This window comes from Leuresthes tenuis, unplaced genomic scaffold (genome assembly GCF_036924035.1).
Source record: "Leuresthes tenuis unplaced genomic scaffold, fLeuTen1.0.hap1 SCAF_24, whole genome shotgun sequence".
Classification (NCBI taxonomy): domain Eukaryota; kingdom Metazoa; phylum Chordata; class Actinopteri; order Atheriniformes; family Atherinopsidae; genus Leuresthes; species Leuresthes tenuis.
The window spans coordinates 14,759,665-14,780,848 of NW_027325378.1; the positions used below are offsets into that span (position 1 = coordinate 14,759,665).

A 21,184-nucleotide genomic window follows, 5' to 3' on the forward strand; every position below is an offset into this window, starting at 1 on the left:
CTCATCCTCCATGTACCCACAGATTTTTGGATGACTACTACAATGCTCAGTGGACCACTCACAGAAAAGAAACAAACCAACAAAAAAAGTCTCAGTAAATCTTTCAGTTTAAGTCCATTAAAAGAAATTAACTATCAACCTTCTGACTGAGGCTTTTGCTGTATTATTTCAGAAATATGAACATGACTTTCTTTCTTAAAAATGTCAGTCAAAGTTGGGTTGGGTTGGTCTCCGTGATCCCACCCCAGCAAAACTTGTGATACAACTCGTTGCTGTTCTTTATTGATCCAAAGGAAAGAGCCACTTGTGACAGGGCAACACTTTAGAGATCAGCCAGATCAACTAAAATAATGACCAACTACTTTAGTGATTTCCATGTTAAAAAAACAAACAAGCAAACAAAAAAACATCTAGTTCATTCACAAACAGTGTATAAATTGTCAGGCTTTAAATTATCACCTGTTGGACTTCACAGATCTGCCCCCTGAAACAGCATGCAGCACTATATATCCTATTTATAGTGGCATTCATAAGTACCACTCAGTGTTTGGAAATATCTGATGGTATTCCAAAGTGTTCAACACCAGCTGTTGTTTACAACAGTGTTTAGAAACTAGACCGGTGCCATTAAGACCATTTGTTTCTCGGAAAATAAGAAAAAACATTGTTACACTGTTCCCCTGCACTGTGGTCCTCTACAGAAATTTTGAATACACTAGAGGGAAGTTCAGTCAATATACTGGAAGAGACATTTAAAATGACATAATGACTGTCGTAGGCTCTCTGTGTCTGTGAAAATTAAACCAGCTCTTAGAAGGTTCAAAAGTTGAACCAGCACTGAACTAGCACTAGCATCTATTCAGCACCTGGTCAAAATTGGGTTAAGTCAAGGCGCTCATGAGCACAATAACTGACACATAAACACTTATATGTTTTCTTTTGTGTTGGTGTGGGTTCTTGTGTGCATGTGTTTTAATGAGAGGATGAAGGTGAAGGATCACTGCTTTTCAATAAGAAATGTAATATTGTTTTCTTTGCCTTGGATAATGCATTCTGGCATTGGACAGTAACTAGGCATAGAGATAAGAGTAAATAAACTGTGGCTGGTAATATATCACTGCAAGAGAGAATGAAACAATATTACTTTTCCCACTTTATTCTTACAAAATAAGATGCATTGCCAACATCACTTTGTCAAATTCCATCAGAGCCCATGAAATCTCTTGAGCCACATTTTTACAAAAAGGGATTGAAGTCGACTCCTAATCCAGCACAATTGCATTGAGAGGTTTTGATATACTGTATTAATACACTGTGTGGGGCTAAACTCCAGGAGGAAGCTACAAATGTGCCTCTGTGTGTTTCTACTGTACGGAGTGAGCATAAGTTTGTGTGTGTGATTAGTCTTGGTGACCTAAAAGTTTATATCCCTCAGGAGGAGAATCATCTCTCTTCAACCCACTATCATTGTCAATAGGATTAACGGTGCTGCCTCAAGGGATTTCACAATGCTCTTCCTTTGTGTGTATATTTGTGTGTGTTGTTGTTTGTGCATTGTTGTTCTATATCCATACAAGTTACAATTTCAGTGTCACATTTAGACCATTGATTCCATACCACAGTAAACTTTGGTGAGTTCAGTATCTCCAGAAATTGCAACCAGCCAAAGTAGTGATTGCCAAGTCATTGTCCTTGAAGCTGATCTGCAGCAACTTTGAACGTGTCCAAAGTGAAAGGCAAGTGAATGTCACTGTTCTTTCTACCTCAAGTACATCTTTCGAAGGAGGAATTGATTAAAGCATTACTGCAGATTTACATGAAGAAAGAAACGCAACATTATCATGGAAATATTCATGCATCAAACATTTTAAAATGCACCGTTCTCCTTTAGTGGCAAACAAAACACACAGTAGAACAAAAGTTATTTAAAACCCTTGTACACGGTGCAGGCCACAGCTAAGAACTTTATCTGTGCTAAATTTCTACTGCAAGTATGGACATGAAATTATTATTTTGTTCTGATAATGGTAATTAGCCATCAGTAATTATGCTTGATAATGCTGGAAGTGTGGGTAGCATCTAAAGCTTAGATTAGAATAGTGCTTTTTGCCTCTCTGTCTGCCAGCTACGGTTTACACAAGGGTGAAGCTGAGCTTCTCCGCATGCACGCACTCACACACGCATGCACGCACGCACAGAAGTGGCCCCTGCCGAAGAAAGAGCTAGGCTTGAGGTTATAATTTACTCAGGTCCATGACACAGTGCTTGTTCCACAGGTGAAGCAAAATTTGCCGGTAAGGGAGAGAATAGGAGTATAGTATCAACAACATGTTGCACTAACAACCAAGACTAGGCTGTATGCCTTCAGTGAGTTACAGGCCACTCTGAATTCAATTTATTTTACACAGATACAGGGAACCTTTTAGGCTAATGGCAATAGACAGATAGATGTATTTTATTAATCCCATCAAGGAAATTACTGGGTCACAACAGCATAACATAAAAGGACAAATGGAATGTGCAGGATGTTCACCAATAAGAAAAAATATTATATATATATATATATATATATATATGCCCTCAAATATCAAATATAAACACCCACACATATCCATATCTTACATAAATATAAAAACATATTTAGTTTAGTCAAGTATGTGAAAAATACAGAAATTCTTGAATCCTTTCCTTCAGCAGAACTTGATTCCAGTTAGCACATCAGTACAAATACAAAACAAAATCAGTGATAGTGACGGTCTTGCACCAAGTATCAAATATAAATACTTTACCATGTTTAGATATGTTCGACGCCTGCCAATCACCAGCATCAAAAACTGTTTTCACACATGCACATTGTCTGGAGAACAGCAACAATTGTTACTGACTTTTTCTATTTATTCATTTATCTTTTTAAAAAAAATTCAATTCCATATGTTTTCAGCCTGAGAGCAAAACTCCATTCACATGGGTAGTTGTCACAGGAAAATTAGCCCTCAGCTCAGGAATGTCAAGAGTGCCTACAACAGAGGAGCAGGGATGAGACAGTTTTCACCAAGTGTCAAGGTCCTTTTGTATTCGCATTATGAGTGGGAAATGTCAAATATGAGTTTGTACACTTTGACAGGCCTGGGTTCCCACAGATCTATCACCTCAGCCTCCTCAAAGCATGGAGAGAGACTGTTTCTGCCTCTGTAGTGAGGTCAGTGATACAAGCTGGGTATGGAGGTTCCCACTTCTACCTATCCCACTTTGCTTCTTTGTGATGACCATCTCACACTTTCTCATAGAGTAGATGTTGCAGAGTGTAAAGTTTTGCAGATGTGTTCTGTCCCGTGTCAGGACACACAAACCACATACATCATCTTGAGATCAGGCATGGTGGTGTGCCCACTGTCCAATAGATTACCAGAAAACACAAGAGAATCTTTGCTGGGGACGGGAGAGAGAGGAGAGTCCCATTGCTTGGTGTTGCCATGTTCTTGTCAAGAAAGGTGACTCTATATTGACCTATATGTGAATAGAGGGCCACAATTTGATGCTTATTCAGTGACCCAGGTTGATGCCCAGGACTGACCAGCTGGGCACTGCTTGTCTTTTTACGAGACTGGATTTAACTAAGGCTTGCTGGCAGATTCTTGTAACTCCAGAGTCTGAAGAAAAAAAACAAAACAACCTTCTGTACTCTGTACAGTTTGTGACACTTCTGTTGGTTTGCTCTGTGGCCCAGCTAATCCATTCAACAGAAATCAGTGAAGTCAGAGTTGGCGAGGCAGGATGTGTTCATTGCAAACTCGAAGAACGGTGAAAAATGACAGTGGGGGGTGCAGTATTTAGGGTACCACTTCAGCCATTGGGAGGTGTGGTCTCAGGTTGAGGTAGCAAGAAAAAAAGGTTGAAGATGTTCGTAGGACTGACATTACTTCAGATTTTCAGAGTTGACCTGAAAAAGTTCCTCAGATCTGGTCCAGTAGACAAAGCCAGATGGTGTTTGAAAGGATGCCACTGTGCTAGGTGCAGCTGGTTGTCACATCTGCAAAGAATTACTAATCTGTCTCTCATTCTCCTCATTTGCACCAATGTGCTGAGAATGGAGACTGAGATACACCAGCCACACAAACAGTTGCTACCAGTAGACTTAACTTCTTTGAACTGCTCTACGTTTTACTGGGTAACGGGAGAAAAAAATCTCTCCCACAACCGGGGAGAAACCAGAAACAGGCTGTGTGTAGTGTGTTGATCATTTGTGCTGTTGGCAAATACACGTGTGAAATTGCCAAGCTGTCTGTGCCAGGAAGAAACCCATGTAACCAGGAACTTTCTTACACTGCTCAGTTCACACATGCCCTCAATCGAAAATAACCCACACTTTGTTCAAGAGGGCTGGGCAAGGGTTAAGATTTCACAGTGCCTGGTTTCAACATCTGTGGTTTCACATGAAGCTCCTCTGGGTAATTTCTAGATAATATGAGGGCATGTGTGAAAACATCTTAGTGGGGAAAAAAAAAAAACAAGAGTCACCTTGTCTTGTGTCTGACGGAAACAAACAAAGACCCAGGTAAACAAGCAACCCATAAGCCCAAAGTCATTCTCTCCCTTTCAGCTCGGCCTTTCACTTCCTCTGCCCTATCGACACTTTGCAGACACGTAGGGAGAAAATAACACAAAGCATTGTTATGCAAAAACACGCACTTGACCATTTTTCATAACTTGTTATCTGAAATAGTAGAATAGATGAAAGGAGACAAGAGGAGAGGAGCTGCTGGAGTAACAGCAGGGCATCAGGTGGAATGGGAGCTACATACTGTGCCAGTTTAAGTCTCCTGTGTGGTTCGGTCTGCTCTGCCAAAACAAACAACTCAGGAGTGGAGAAAGAGCAGAAGAGGGTGGAGGGAGAGATGAGAGCATGACAGCATAGATGGATGAAGATGTGAAAGAGGAGAGATAGAATCATACTGGCACAGAGTTTAAATGGAGATCCACAGAGAGAGGGCACTGCCAAGATGGAGCTGAGTGGGTTGCTTTTGTGTGTGAGTACATCCCTGTGTTGGAGAAACGAGCAGAGAGTGTGTGTTTGCATGAACAAAAGACGTGGGTTTTAAAAGCAGGGGCACAGCAATTATAAGTCCCAGTGGACTATGATTAGTATTTAGAGTGGTAGAGTGTATGTGCATCTGTCTGTGAATCAGTCTGAGTCAATTTAAAATTACATCAGGCAGATGACTTGCTCTTTAGCATAAAAGTACTAGAACAAATAATTAATTAAACATACTGGTATTTGTAAAAAAAGAGAGAAAGAGTCTCCTAAAGTTCTATGCTCCCTACTTGTCTTTTCAGTTAACACTATTAGTGAGAAAAGCTTGTTCTCATAAAGTTGATTATGTTCATTTATTAAGCTGATCTTCTGATCATGCTTGCTCATTGACTTGTGGCACAGCTATTCCAATTCTCTGGTCTGGTTTATCATATAGAAACTGAAAAAAAAGAAAAAAGTAAATATAAAAAGATCTCGGAAATAATATAAACAATACAGTACATGTCTAAAATAAACAAGACTCATCCTTTAGACTCATCTCATCCGTTCTCATCCCTTCCCTTCTCTTTCGCTGTCACATCCCCATACAAAAAAGCATAATGTTCACAGGAGAGGACAAAGCAGCCATGACAGATTGATAAGGCTTGGGGTTGTCTTTCTCCTCTCTCCTCAGGGACAGCCACACAGCAGCACTTGTTGTCATCTATTTGTTACTCAAACAGCATACAAAACATACACTCGCTCACATCCACAGACACACTCACCTATTTATCTCCTCTCTTATCCAGAGGGGTTAATGTCTACATCGTCATCATGTCTGCTGTGTTTTGTGGAGACTTATACTCCCCCCAGTAAAGACTGATAGAGCAGCGGATGGATAGACAAAGACAGAAGAAGAAATTCAGCTGGAGACTGATGGGGGGACTAAAATATAAGAATAATGACAGTAAGAGAAACAGACAGCATTGCATTGAGAAAGAAAAGATTGAGAAGCGCAAAGCGAGCAATAAGGAGCCTTACAGTTTCATCCTCCTACAGCCATTAATGTTTTAGTGAGCAATCTAATCTAAAATGGTGCCCAGTAAACTCATATCAAAGTCTTGCTTGATGTGAAAAACACTGTCAACTTGTCGCACTCAGTTTCCATCTTTGGTCTGAAATTCGCCTCCACTCAAACTCATTTTCATGGTGGAGGGGATTCAACTTGATACACAGGATGATAATGGCCTGAGTTTCACTCATGTGCTAATTAGCTGATAGTCTTCTCAGAAACTTTATTTATTTTCTGTCAGTTCACAGAGAGAACGGAGAGCATTGAAACAATTATATCTAAGATAGCACTTAGTGATAATGGGCAGAAAAATACGTCCTTTCAAATTCAAATTTCTACATGTCAGTGGTATCACAGCTTTTCACTCTGAAAGACTGAAACAAGTGGCATCTGTAGCAAATGTAATAGCACAAGGTTGAGGAAAACTTTCTTTAAGGTCAAAAGTTATAGATCAGGTTATCTATATGGGGGTGTGTGACATACTTATGAGTTGTCAGTACGTTATCTGCAGTAGGCAGCGATCAGAGTGCTTTCTGTTTGGAGAAGCAGGGATAAATTCTAATGTGAGGGCCAAGCCAACAGTTACTGAGAGCAGGGATAAAGAAGAACAAATTTTACGCCTTCTAAAACAACTCAAACTTAAAATAATTCATAGTCAGCGAATGCTACATTGCATCGGACCACTGTTCACGTTGTCATTATTTTCTCAAAAGAACAATGTCCATGCTGCTATGCATCACTGTGTGCACTGCAGCTGCCAAGCGTATCTTGCCACTGATCAGCTTCAACTCCACCGGTCTAATCACAAAACAACAACCATGAGACAGTGACAGTGAGTGACTTCAAAAGCGTCATGATGACTCCTCAGAAAAAGGCAAGATGAGAGGATATCTGTATGTCAGAATATAAGGAGGAAGAGCTACCGATAAAAGATGCTAAACAGGGACAGGGAGACAATGTTCCAGAGAGAACCACAGCTTTTTAAAAATGAGCACTGAAAATGCTGAATTGTTTCAATGCAGATGGAGTAGTTTTTGGAGTCCTATGTCAGTCAAAGGAATGCCGTGAAATCTATATGGTGACCAGGATGTTGCTATTTTGGAAAAGCACAAACACGCACAATCTTGTAAATCTTTGCAGAAGTGATGCCCAGGAGGTCGATAACAAGTCTAATACAACTTCTGGTGGACTGATTAGCAGCAGGGTACGCTAAGCAGCCTCAGTGCGCTCAGTGATGCGGAGCAACACAGACATTTTATTAGCTGAGAAAATACTGACAGAGTAACGGTCCAAAACAATAGATGTTTGCTAAACTGCAATGAATTTTGAGTTTTAAGTTGAAGTTTTTTTAAATGGCGAAAATATCTGCTCTTCTTTCTTCCTGCCATCAGTAACTTCTCCTGCTTCTCCAGACAGAGTGCTTTGACTACTGCCTATTGCAGATAAGGTACTATGTACCAGATAATCTCACCTGAACTATCCCTTTAATTCTCAATATTATGTCAATTTTACCTAAACAGTGTTGTTTTGACAGAAAGTTCTCCTTGGGGATTAATAAAGTATACTTGAATCTGAATTCAGAAAATTTGTTAGTGAAAAAGATGGGATAATAAAATATGAAACACGGATATCAGGGTGGTCCTCATTACATGTAGACAAGTTAGGACTTTGGTGATCATTTGTTAAATAGTTATTTTTTTAAATAATGTGCTCTTTATATCAGTCTTGAGTACATATGTTTCTGATTATTAGAAATAATTTGCTGTTACTCAATATTTTGGGAAAGTTTTTGTGACGTGATGGTGGGTCAGTTCTCACTAATGACTAATGAGGAATGGTTGGACATGGTGAGTAGAAGAGTAGAACTTGTCTTCATTTGATTGTGTTTCTAATGTTAAAAACAATGTTATTAGCTGGTGCTATTTTGAAGCCATTTGCCAAAGTTGTAATCACAGATTCGGAGAAGGTAGCAGCTCACAGACAGTGCTTGTATCCATTACACTTATATTATCTGCTACAAGTGCTTGCACCTAACACAACAAATACCCAGGCCACTCTTAGTTGATGTCAAATGATGGCTCCCCTGATATTCAGCTCATTAACTTAAAGGTCAGTGGATACGCAATGGCACATGACAACATGCTCAGTCACTCATATCCCCAGAGGCAGAGTGGCTTTTAAAAGAGGCAGACCGAGTTGAAATACAGCTATGGCATTCATAACCCCAGGATTAGGAGTTCTTTTTAGTTTTTGTCTTTTTGGAGTGATTACATTTAAAAGAGTGGTCATTCATTGTCTGCTCTCCTCTGACTTTGCACAGAAAATTTATGCAAAGTATGACGAAGTCGTGGGTGCTTACATGCATGAATGTGAACGTAATGTTATTCTGTATTCTGCACCGATCTTTAAGGGGTGTTAATGTGAATCAATACCATTCTTCTTCTTAATCTAACAAGTGCAGCTACTGTATTAAGAAGGAAAAGGTAAAGGCAAGTCTTAGACGTAATGCCAAAGCCTTACATTTGCTGAAAAACATCTATCTGAAGACAACAAAAAAAAGTGCACACCCATTCACACATAAATGCCCACGTTCTTGCTCTTGACAGGTCCAGACAAAAATAACACATACACACACTTATACACACATTTTCAACCTTGTTGAAGCTTCACACAAAGCCATGGATCAATTCCTTTGTGTCGGGGTGCCGTTGCCTTTTGTTCTTTGTTGTTCTCGTTTGCTTGTGTTTCTGTTTGTTGTGGGATCCTGATGTCTCCACTCTCCACAGCCTGGGCCCTGTTAGCCTCCTGTCCTCTTAACATCTCTGGTTTTGTGGAGAGGCAGCAGGGAGGCACATTAGCTATGCCCCAGGATGTCTCTCGAGAACTACAGATAATGCAGTGTGAGTTTGTGTGAGTGAAAGAGAGACTATTTGTGCACCTCTTTATTTGTTCCCCTTTCTTGTTCTTCTATAGAAGCGCATATTTGTCTGCATATTCTCCTCTACTCCTTTCATTACATCTAAATGACTTTGCTTGGATCCCCTGGTACCGTCTTTTGTCTCAATCCGTTAGTTTGAGAACCTCTTATACATCCCAGCCCTTAGCTACCCCAATCTCTATGGCTCCAACATATCTGGACCTCTTTGTGCTTCATGCTCCCTGTCTTGCTCTTGCTATTTCATATCTCCCTGTCACAGAGGTTTCCTCTTATCTCGACCTAATATGTCCTTCTACCTTCTTTTTGCACTGCTGGATCTCTTGCTTTACCAGGCTGCTATATTCCTTCTCTCATATCTGCCTTGCACATATTTTTGCAAGTTAGATATCACTTGGTCATAGTGGCCTGTCTCTCTCTCCATGCTCCACATCTGCCCATCTATCTCATGTCTCCATGACTCTTTCCTGCAATCTAATCTCTTTATGTTCTAATCAGTCTCGCTAAAATCTGCCCTTTAATCCATACTAATTGCAGACTCACCTTGTTCTGATCCTGATCTGGAGTTGTAATTGAAACACACACTGCCTTCCATGTCTATCTCTTATGGATTAAATCTGCAAAGGGTTACAATGCATACCAAAATCATAAATGGTTGTGGTCTGTGAATCTTTGTAATTCTTAATTCTTGGTTGGAAATAGGGATCTGAATCTTTCAAGGTGACTTGAAGGTGTCCTATAATTTCTGACAACTATTAGCTAGTGCTAATAAGAGTAGGCATTCTTTTATTCTTTTTCTCATGTGTAACTTGCTTGCTTGAATGCATTTCGTCATCTTAAATGATAGTATGCGATTATCTAATTATCACCATATGTGGGACCAGGGTATGACCTATATAAGACCTATACTAGAGCCTGTGTTGTGTGAGGGACTAATCTCAAAGAATGCCTTAAGCTGAAAGGTTGATAAATGAAACAAAATTTATATGGAGCTCAAGTTTTAAGCTCAGAAGGAACATTTTCCATTGTTCAGTACCTCACTACAATTCTTGGTCTGCTATACTTTTCTTCATCTTTTGCCAGTGAATTTAATACTTTGACAAACCCAGTTTTAAGAAAAGCTGGGAAGTCTTCTAAAATATAACAAAACATTAAATAAATCCACTAAACAGACACAAGTAAAATGACTAGAAACAAAGTTTTATGCTAGAAACAAACTCAATAAAAGTTGGGAGAGAGTCAACGAAAGACAAAAGAAAAGTTTACGTCATATGTAAATACCACCATTCTGGAAGAATCTACCGTCATCAGATCAACTGGTAGAAAGGTGAGGGTGTCAGCATTGGGTATTAAAGCAGAATCCACCAATGAAAGTTTTTCAAAGCAGGGATGGGTCGTGGCTTTTCACTTTGTGCCAAACTCTACCAGAGAACCACCAGACTGTTACAAATATATTTAACAACATTTACAGTGGACAATTCTGTGAAAAAAAATTAGAGTCAGGGAAGGCGAGGGAGTGTGTAAAGGCCAAGGTTTTTACTGTAGGATGTGCATGATGTTCGATTTATCAGGCCATACTTCATGAAAAACAGTTATACCAGTATGATCAATACAGCCACATGGACTCAGGAAAACCTTGGAAAAAAAAAAGTCCCCCAACAAAATCTACTGCTGCATCCAGAAATGGAATCTGAAACTGTATTACACAAGGAGGAAGCCATAAATCAACTCTGTGCAGAAATAGTGCTGAGTTGTCTGGATACGAGTTAATGTCAGATGGACACATTTAAGCTTTACGGGAAAAATGGATGTCACTTCCCAAAGATGAGAAAACAGAAAAAACTGGAAAGCAACATACAGAAAAGAGAATGACGCATCAACTGTCATTAGTATGCAAACTTTTTTATAATAGATGCTCTGGAGGATTAACTGCTTTATTCACACATGATCTTTTTATTCAGGGATTTTTCCAGATTATGGGAGATTTCATCAGAAAGTCAGGATCAAATGTTGAAGACATCTGCATTCTCACATGCAGGGCTGCATGTATGAAAATGTGAAAAAGTGAAAGCAACAGCCTAGATTTTCCTAGACCATCTCCTCTGTCTATAAATGCCTTAAAAAAGAGAGAAATAAAACCAAAAGCTGACTTTGGCTGCCAGTTTGGTGCAGCTGAGATTGTGGTGTTCTAGTGAGCTATCCAATAGTTCTGAATGTCATGCAGCAACTTTGAAGGGAAGCAGTGTAAATTTGCTGCTGCCTGCAGTGCAAGCAGTGCAAGCTGAGACATCTCTGTTGTCTACATCAAAACACACAGCAGATAGACCGGAAAAAGATAATGAGTTATTTCAACAGCCTTCATCTAATGGGATCCACCTCCCTGACAGTTCAGAGGACATGCAATGCACCCACTTTTCAGCACATTTTATGGCTCTAGTACATTCACTCTGCATACACCCCATCTACTACTTTTCATGGGTCATCACTGAGACTATTATCCATTTAATGGAAAACATCTTGGAAAGAGTAGAGAGGTGGAGAAAGGATAAATTCATATCAATAGTTGTGCCTCTAATTGGCTTGTCTGCTTGATAAAGGGCACAATAACCAGCTTCCCCAACTTTCTCTGCAGTAGGGCTGGCATGTGCACACACATCCCCTGCAGCCGTTGTAGCTGACGAAAGTGCAAGTTGAAGACTATAAACAGCTATAATCATCATTACCGCAGGGTAATCTCAATCAGTATTTGTGCGTGTGTCTGTGCCATTGTGACTATAAGTCACATTTAGTGCTGTGTCCCCTCAGGTCAAGGCCGATGGACAGATGTGCCACAAAGAAAATGGCCTCTGCCAAAACACTCATTTTTCACTCCGCTTTTTAACGCACACCATCCATCTCCCTGCATATCTGTCACGCTTGTCATATGGATGGGGATACAGTGCGCAACACTCATAATTACCGAGGAGGATGAACGGGGCATAAACAACTGTACAGTGGCGAGGGCAAAGATGGGGAAAGCAGAGACGCAGAGAGAAAGTAAATCAGAGTGAAAGTAGTTGGAAGAGTGTAAAAAGCTGTGATGTCAGACAAAGCTTTTGATTAGATTTGGGTTTTTGACAAATCGAAACCACCCAAATATTACCTGCTGAAAGGGGGGCTTCAGCAGGTAATATTTTCGAAGATGAACAAATTTTGAAATATTCATCAAGACTCACAAGAAGATGAAGATTCAGCTGTGGCTTTTACATGGTAAACACAAACTAAAGAGGGCTGGGATTTTGAAAAATAGAAAAATTAAGCACATCATCAGCATTGAGTAACACTAAAACCTGATAACTAGCTGCTGCAAGCTTTTTTGTTTTTTACTTTTTATTTTCTTAAGCTAGACTCTGTGTTTCAGTCACTTCAGTCTCAACTGCTAAGTCTCAGTAAGTCCACATCACACAGTCAGGAAAACTGATGAACGCTCAACTATTCATCAAACTCTTCACATCACAGTTCAACAAGAAGCACATTTTCTAAAATGACTGCATTTGTGTGCTCTCATAGTTAGGTGCGAGCATGTATATTCTCACAATAAGTATAATTTTCTTTCATTTTTCTGTGACAAAAACAGAAAACATCTCTCTTGTGTCTATCAATTTTCAAGCTCTTGCTGGATTTTATATTACTCATAAAGGGGATGTGCATCCTGCAGAAAATTGGTTGCTATGTCCATCATTGCAACACCTTGTTGTTTGAAGCGTGATGGATTTCAGGCTTTTAATATTACAGTAATTTTATTTTTTCCACGTTTAAGGTCCAGCTCTGCTTCACCCCCCCAAAAAATGCTGCTTCATTTCCATTGTCTCTTACATCTCAATCACAAGCTGCATAATCAAACAATGCACCTATAAAGTTACAAGTGGGGGAAAAACATATTCAAGTGAAGAAAGAAGGCTTGGAAAGTGAGATGGAGAAAAACACGTTGTCAACAATCATCAAGGGTTGATTTCCGCCTGTGTTTGTGTCACTCTTCCTGTCACTTTATTAGTGTGAATACTTATTTAAATACTTGACAGAGAATGGAGGTTTAGCCTTGCCCTTGGCATATTCTCGATGATATATGACTGTCAGTCTCACTGAAAATCACTGACACCACAATATCAAAATATTCTGGCCTTGCAAGTCTGAAGTACCCAGCATAGTTCGGCTGGTTGATGGCAAGGCACATTATACTTGGAGGATTTCATCATTGCATCAACCTTGAAAATTTCTCTGAAGCATTTATAACAAACTAAGACTCTAAAAGCCACAGCTTTGTGAAAAGAAAGTTGGGTGGTTTTTGACAGCATAGACATTTCAGTGGTATACAACGCGTCTTTCAAAGGAGAACAAAGAATAACCCTTGACCTTCCCTTCTCATCCAGACCGCTACATTTTTCTGCTCTGCTTTATTCCTGCCCTGCCCTTTGTTTGCAGTCGATTCACAGGTGAAGAGCCTGACCTCAGCATGCCAGCCACTAACCCACTGGATTTTCCCTGAGCACACGTAGACCTGGCAACCTTCTTTATCTTACTCGGGCTCTCTTACATACTCAATCTCTGTTTTCAGCTTTGTCTCTTTTCAGCTGCTGTCTCTTTCCTCCCCTTTGGTATTCCCCTCTCCCCATCTCTCCATTCTCTCTTTTCTTCACTGTCCCGCTGTCTCCATCTTAGCTTGAGTTATTGATTTCTGTAAAGGTTGACTGCAGCTGCCGCTGAGTCCACCGCTGTTTTATTTTTTTTATTTCACATTCTGCTTCTGTCTTTGGCTCTATATCTTTCATACTCTTTTCCCCTTGTTATCATCTTACTCTGAGAGTCACAATATAGGGCAAACATTTTGAAATACTATATGTCTACATTTGTATGTCTGGTTCTCCAACAGTTACAAAGAGGAATAAGCATTTGGTGTGTTATACCACCATATCTTATGTAAATTCAAATTTAAGTAAAAAACCCCAAAGGAAACAATGTAATCTCCCCAAAGTTTATAATATTCATCACATATAATTTTGAATGATGTCTAAAAGGATAGAAGGAGGACCTCGGCCCCATACTTAATCAAGGATAATCTATATACTCTTGTAAAATCACTAAGATTAATTTATTGTGACAGTGACTTGATAAAGATTTATATGGGCCACATATACGACCTGATAGACAAGCACTTGTTTCTTTTTATGTCAATGTGAAGACAAGTTCTGATGAACACAGTAACTCAGAGTCAGAATCCTTTACGGTGCTTTCCTATAGATTTTGGAAGACTTTGGTGCATAAATCTGCATATTAATGAAGACAAAAGAGATACTACTGAAATTGCTGTAAAGACATCCATGTGCAAATTAAATCTCACCATGAACATTTAATAATGTGTTCATGGTCATACAAAATGAATGAGCGATAGTTAATATGATTACGTTTGAGACATCGTCATGATTTAGTCTGGATATTGGGCAGCAGAATCGCCTTTTGTTTTAGGTAAAGCATGCCTTCACATTCAATTTTTCTTTGCAGTAGTACCTGTAAATCAAGAGCTTCATGAAGGCTATAATTCAAGCTAGAAGGCATAATGATTTTACAGGAAAATAGGCATTCATATTTTAAACAATGCTAAAATACCATAAAACTTAAAAGAGAATAAATGTTACTTTTTCCTCAAATTTATTTCAAATAACTCATTAGCTGCAGAAAATGTACCTAATCAAATATAGATTCAAAATGAAAAATAATACATCATTGTATCATGTATTCTAAAGCTATTGATCAGTTAGTCATGTTGTATTTTGTCATGTAGGATTTTTCAACAAAGTGGCAGTTGCATTTGAAAAAAGTGAAGGATTATTTTTAGCAGAGTATTACGCATTGCTCACCTGCCCATCATTCTCTAATAACCTATTCATGATGTCCTGGTAAACATGTTGACCATTTTCGTAATGAGGACACGGCTGACAGGTGAGGCTGCACCTGCTCTAGGAAGCTCATTACAAAGTCTTAATGATGTGCCATGTTCCATAATTAAATAACTTTTCCACTATCTGCCCATTCTCCTTGTTTGCTGTGTTGGCTTGGGGAAGTGCATTTGCTTTGGTTTGGCTTGACAGCCTGGCTTTGCAGTGTCAGATAGATCTGTGGAGACCTCATAGGTACTGCTAAAAGAAGCTTCTGAAGGGGTTTACATGAGAAAAGAAACAGAATGACAATATGAGAAGAAGACAATTAAGCTGGTTGAAAGTTTTAAAACTTAGTTTGGTCTGAAAGTAAGTAATAAGCATGCACATTTTCTATTTTAATGAGTTATATTTTCCCTTACAGTTTCTGTAACCGACTCGCCTGGGACCAGCTTCAATAAATCAAGCAGCTTTGGATCTAAATCTATGTGTCACTCTTTACAGCAAACTGCCAACTAATCATTAGGCAAGTGTTAAGAAATTTGGTTTATTTTGTTGTCTATGTGCATGAATGTGCCTCAGCACTGATAATAGAAGGGTGCTACAACAGGTGCAGAGAGTCTGTGTCAATTTGTGCAAGAATATGACAGGCACTAAGCCAATAAATGGTATCTAATGCGTTTTAATTTGAACAGGACGCAGCAAGTCAACAGCTCTAAGAATAAGATGCAATTTAGAAGTTTGGTCAGCATTTCTCAGTAAGGAAGTCAGCTTGTAAATGAGTCAGGAATAACATTAACCATATATAAAAAACACAATGTACAACTAATTTAACCATCAGGATGATGTTTGTCTAACTTTGGATATGATCCCAATAGAGCTCAGTTCAAAACATTAACGGTGTCTCTTTGTATCCTGTGAGCAGAGTATAATTTCAATCAATTGTCCTTTTGGCAAGTTCTTCCAGTGTTATGATCTGCTCATTTAAATCTCAAACCATACAACCATTCTGGGAGTCAAATTTACCAGAGAGGACAAGAGTCTGCTGTCTTCATTTTTCAGAAAAGATTTTCACAAGTTTGACCCTTTAACAGCTTGCCACAAACTAGTTATAAGTAACAATGTTCCAACCATTTATCTGAGAGACACAACGGGTACAAGCAAGTATGTTTGACTAGTCAGTTTCGACTCTGATAAGTCTATTTATTTTTGTGTTTTTCTCTCATGATACCTTAAACCCTGCTGCAGCTGCTGGGACTCTGACGTCCCTGTACGGCTGAAGCATGAGAGAGCGCCCCACCAAAACAGACAGCCATGATCACACCATAATAACTTAACAGTAATAAAATAATAAGGACTGCTACCCCACAGTCACTAAGCACCAGAATTGTGGGCTTTTTACCAAACAGGCAACATCCGCTGCCAGAGCTCCAGGATCTGGCTGACCACGACACAGATTAGTCATCTACTGGGAGAGACAGTGACTTCTCTCAAATCCGTTAAATTTGACCTAAAAAAATTCCCATCTGGGTTCACAACTAAAGTTAATACGAACACTAATACTATTTCAGCCATTTATCTGAGAGACACTGTAGGTATAAGAGGGCATGTTCTCTCTCCACCCCACTCTTGTTTGCAATTCACGCTACCAGGGAAAAAGCAATGAGCAGCACCGTCAGCAGCTGGCAGCCAAACTGCCATTTCTCTGTGAAGACACGCAACGTATGTAGCCCACTGCTCAACAAGCCTAAGGGGAAGTAGGCTTTTACTGGGGACATGGCTGCACACTGTGTCAGACGTCTTACACAGTTGCATCGCGAGCAGATGAGTCCTGGCTAAACTGTCTCTTTTCCCTGGGCAGAAAGTCACACTTCTGCACCTGTAACGGTTCGTGGCTTAAACTGAAGGAAGAACAAGTGGTGAAAAACTCAGGATTCTGCTGCTAAGTCAGTGAGAGTTAGCAGACCAGATTATCATTTTAGTGCTTTTTGTCCTTTACAATATGGGTGTTGCAGAGCGAGTTTTGCAGAGTCAAGGGAGACTATGAGGTCGTGCTGAGAGGCTCAGTGGGTGTGGGTGGAGCACATAAGCATATCTATAGATCCCTACTCATTGAATGAGAAGTAAGTTGGTCCTTCCACAGGAAACGTTCAGACCGTGAGAGGTTTCTTTATGATAAAAACTTAAAACTACAAAATTTTCAGGAAAACAGATTACTTGCTAGGGGAAAAGGAGCTGCTAGAGCACATTATTATAAATAAACTTCTTAACTAAGTAGAAAGTTAGGAGAGTTAGGAGAGAAAGTATTTTAGATGGAAGTAAACTCTAAGAAATGCTTAATGTGACTGAAAAATATTTTTGATAGATTAATGGTTAAGCCACCAGCAACCCATTAACCTCCAGTGCCATATTATATCAGTGTGCACTGTTGAAAAACCTGGTCGTGGTTTTCTTAGTTTTATTTAAACATATGACATGTTGCTGTTGTTACTTTGTTTTTAAGTTACTTTTTTCCTCTCGGTGCTGAAGTTTCCTTATGTTGGAGTGATATTAATTGTGAGGCACAACTAAGTTCACAGTCCCATCCATCCATCATCTGCCGCTTATCCGAGGGTCGGGTCGCGGGGGCAGCAGCTTGAGCAGAGAAACCCAGACGTCCCTGTCCCCGGCCACTTCCTCCAGCTCTTCTGGGGGGACCCCGAGGCGTTCCCAGACCAGCCGAGAGACATAGTCTCTCCAACGTGTCCTGGGTCTTCCACGGGGTCTCCTCCCAGTGGGACATGCCCGGAACACCTCCCCAGGGAGGCGTCCAGGGGGCATCCTAACCAGATGCCCGAGCCACCTCATCTGACTCCTCTCAATGCGGAGGAGCAGCGGTTCTACTCCGAGCCCCTCCCAGATGACCGAGCTTCTCATCCTATCTCTAAGGGAGAGCCCAGACACCCTGCGGAGGAAACCCATTTCGGCCGCTTGTATTCGCGATCTTGTTCTTTCGGTCACTACCAACAACTCGTGACCATAGGTGAGGATGGGAACGTAGATTGACCAGTAAATAGAGAGCTTCGCCTTCTGGCTTAGCTCCTTCTTCACAACGACGGGTCGGTGCAGAACCCGCAACACTGCAGACGCCGCACCGATCCGCCCGTCAATCTCCCGCTCCATTCGTCCCTCACTCGTGAACAAGACCCCGAGATACTTGAACTCCTCCACTTGGGGAAGGATCTCATTCCCGACCCGTAGAGAGCATTCCACCCTTTTCCGGCTGAGAACCATAGTCTCGGATTTGGAGGCACTGATTCTCATCCCAGCCGCTTCACACTCGGCTGCGAATCGCTCCAGTGAGAGCTGAAGGTCACGGCCTGACGACGCTAACAGAACCACATCATCCGCAAAAAGCAGAGACCCGATTCTGAGGTCGCCAAATCGGACACCCTCAACGTCCTGGCTCCTCCTAGAAATTCTGTCCATAAAAGTTAGGAACAGAATCGGTGACAAAGGGCAGCCCTGACGGAGTCCAACTCTCACCGGAAACGTATCCGACTTACTGCCGGCAATGCGGACCAAACTCTGACACCGGTCATACAGAGACCGAACGGCCCCTATCAAGGGGTCCGGCACTCCATATTCCCGGAGCACCCCCCACAGGACTCCACGAGGGACACGGTCGAACGCTTTCTCCAAGTCCACAAAACACATGTAGACTGGTTGGGCGAACTCCCATGCACCCTCCAGGATCCTGCCGAGGATATAGAGCTGGTCCACTGTTCCACGGCCAGGACGAAAGCCACACTGCACCTCCTGAATCTGAGGCTCGATTATCCGACGGATCCTCCTCTCCAGTACCCCCGAATAGACCTTACCAGGGAGGCTGAGGAGTGTGATACCCCTATAGTTGGAACACCCCTTTTTAAAGAGGGGGACCACCACCCCGATCTGCCAGTCCAGAGGCACTGTCCCCGATGTCCACGCGATGCTGCAGAGGCGTGTCAGCCAAGACAGCCCTACAACATCCAGAGCCTTGAGAAACTCAGGACGGACCTCATCCATCCAGTTCACAGTCCCAAAATGTAAAAGTTCACATTCATTTCTCCATTTTTTATGACCTCCTAGGAATAAGCTCCCCTCTATGGTACACAGTGTTATGGAGTGCTTTGAAACTGAAATATAAAACAGGTTTCTAGGACTGCCTTCTTTCCCCTAAATTCCCCAAAATTAGGAACAAAAAGTTTTCTGAAAAGCCTCAGGTTGATCCAAATGCTGCAGCCAGAGTTCTGATGAGAAACAGCAGGAGAGATCATATTTCTCCAGTTTTAGCTTCTCTTCATTGGCTCCCTGTTAAATTCAGAATAGAATTTAAAATTCTTCACCTCACATATAAAGCTCTTAATGGCCGAGCTCCATCATACGTAATAGATGTCATTGTTAGATATTTTCCTAACAGAGCACTTCGCTCTCAAACTGCAGGTTTACTTGTGGTTACCAGAGTTTCTAAAAGAAGAATGGGATGCAGAGCCTTCAGTTATCAGGCCCCTCTCTTGTGGAACCAGATGCCAGTATATGTCCGGGAAGCAGACACCCTCTCTAACTTTAAGATTAGGCTTAAAACTTTCCTTTTTGATAAAGCTCATAGTTAGGGATGGCTCAGGTGACCCTGAAACATGCGAGAGAGAGAGCAGCACTCACTTCATATTCATTAGTTTAAAACTTCCTTGTTAAGTTCAAAACTCACATTATATATAAATATCCCTCATTAACACGCACATTCTAATATGTTTATATACAACACTGGCTGAGACCATTACCCTCACAACTCATTACTCTTAATTGGCTGCATTCAAAACAGAAATGACGTTGTGGGAGACAATAGCCCAGGTTTATTTTACAAGGCTGATTATTTATATGAAAACAGAATACACAATGTTTGATTAATTAAATCCACTGACTCTGCTTTTTAAGCGTTTTTTTTTTTTTAAATAAAGATGTATAAAGTTTAGCTTAAAAAAACATCAGCCAAACATTATGCTTATTTTCTATGTAGGAGAAAACAGTTATGGACAGTTTTTACTGCTATGGCGATAGCGGTATAAACAGAGTCATTTGTCTATAATATAATGTAATGTAACTCCCATTACAGTATAAAAGCATATGTGTTACTTTTGTAAACTTATAGCAAATTTGATATAAACTTGGAGTAGCAGGGGTACTGTCTGGAGCATATCAAGGCTTCCAATGTGAGCTGTGTGTGTGTTTGTGTCAGAGAGAGAAATGCTGTGCCAGTTAATGAGGACCAGAATGATTGAGTCAAGGATCGCTTGTCTTGTCTCACTGCAGAGAAGGCTAAATGATGAATACTCTTCAATCATTTTGAGACAGCCCTTCATCATTTGTTGGAGCTGTTGGACAGTTAGCAGGACTCACAGTAGATATCTAAAGAGAAGGCCTAATCCATAATTGAATATTGAGTTTGGAAATGTCATATAAATCCATCCATCTAAATATCAAAAGGGAAGGCCCCCACTGTCACACAACATGCAGATGCCTGACAGTGCCTAACAATCCAAAGGTCAACATTTTTGTCAAAAGACAATCGCCAGCGTGGGATTTGTACATCTTTAACGAGGTGCATGTTGGCCAGATTCAGTATGAGACCACATTGCAGACAGAACTCAGTCCTTTAGTAGCCTTTGTACTTTTCTGCTTTATTGACTATGTTATTGATTCTAAAATTAGCAGACACATGCTTGACATTATATCAAGGCGGTCTTATTTGTTTGCACACTATCACAGTCATTCTTTGAAAGCTACTTTTGAAATAAACAACAAAGACTTTAGCCTTTAAATCGAAGGCTGCGTAACCTTTATACTTGCCGCAGGACAAGACTGGCAATTTCACATACAAAGACTGAGCTTTATCTAAATAAACAAACAAAATCACATATCACATCAAAATGTGAGCAGATATAAGGCTAATCCGTTAACTTTGCCATGCATGCATGTTTTTCTTTGTAAAATCCATAGCTAATTTACTACCTAGTAAATGCCTTCACCTTAAAGTATGTACATTCAAGGTCTAACTCCTCCGCAGTGGTTTCTGAGTGAGAAAAAAGAGCTCTAATCTATTCTGGCGTAATCATGCTTTGACCTGGTTAATGGAGGCAGCATACCCCAGGGCAAGATGTAATCAGGAAGACAGTTAATAAAATGAACAAGTCTGCTTTACTGATCTTACTAATGTCCCTGACCTTCCCCAAGGG

The 21,184-nt window shown here is 40.5% G+C and overlaps 1 protein-coding gene across 2 annotated transcripts in view; it reads right to left on the reverse strand.

Moving 5' to 3' along the window:
* cntnap2a (contactin associated protein 2a) overlaps positions 1-21,184 on the reverse strand; it is a 304,756-nt gene that overhangs the window by 59,112 nt on the left and 224,460 nt on the right. The window lies entirely within an intron of this gene.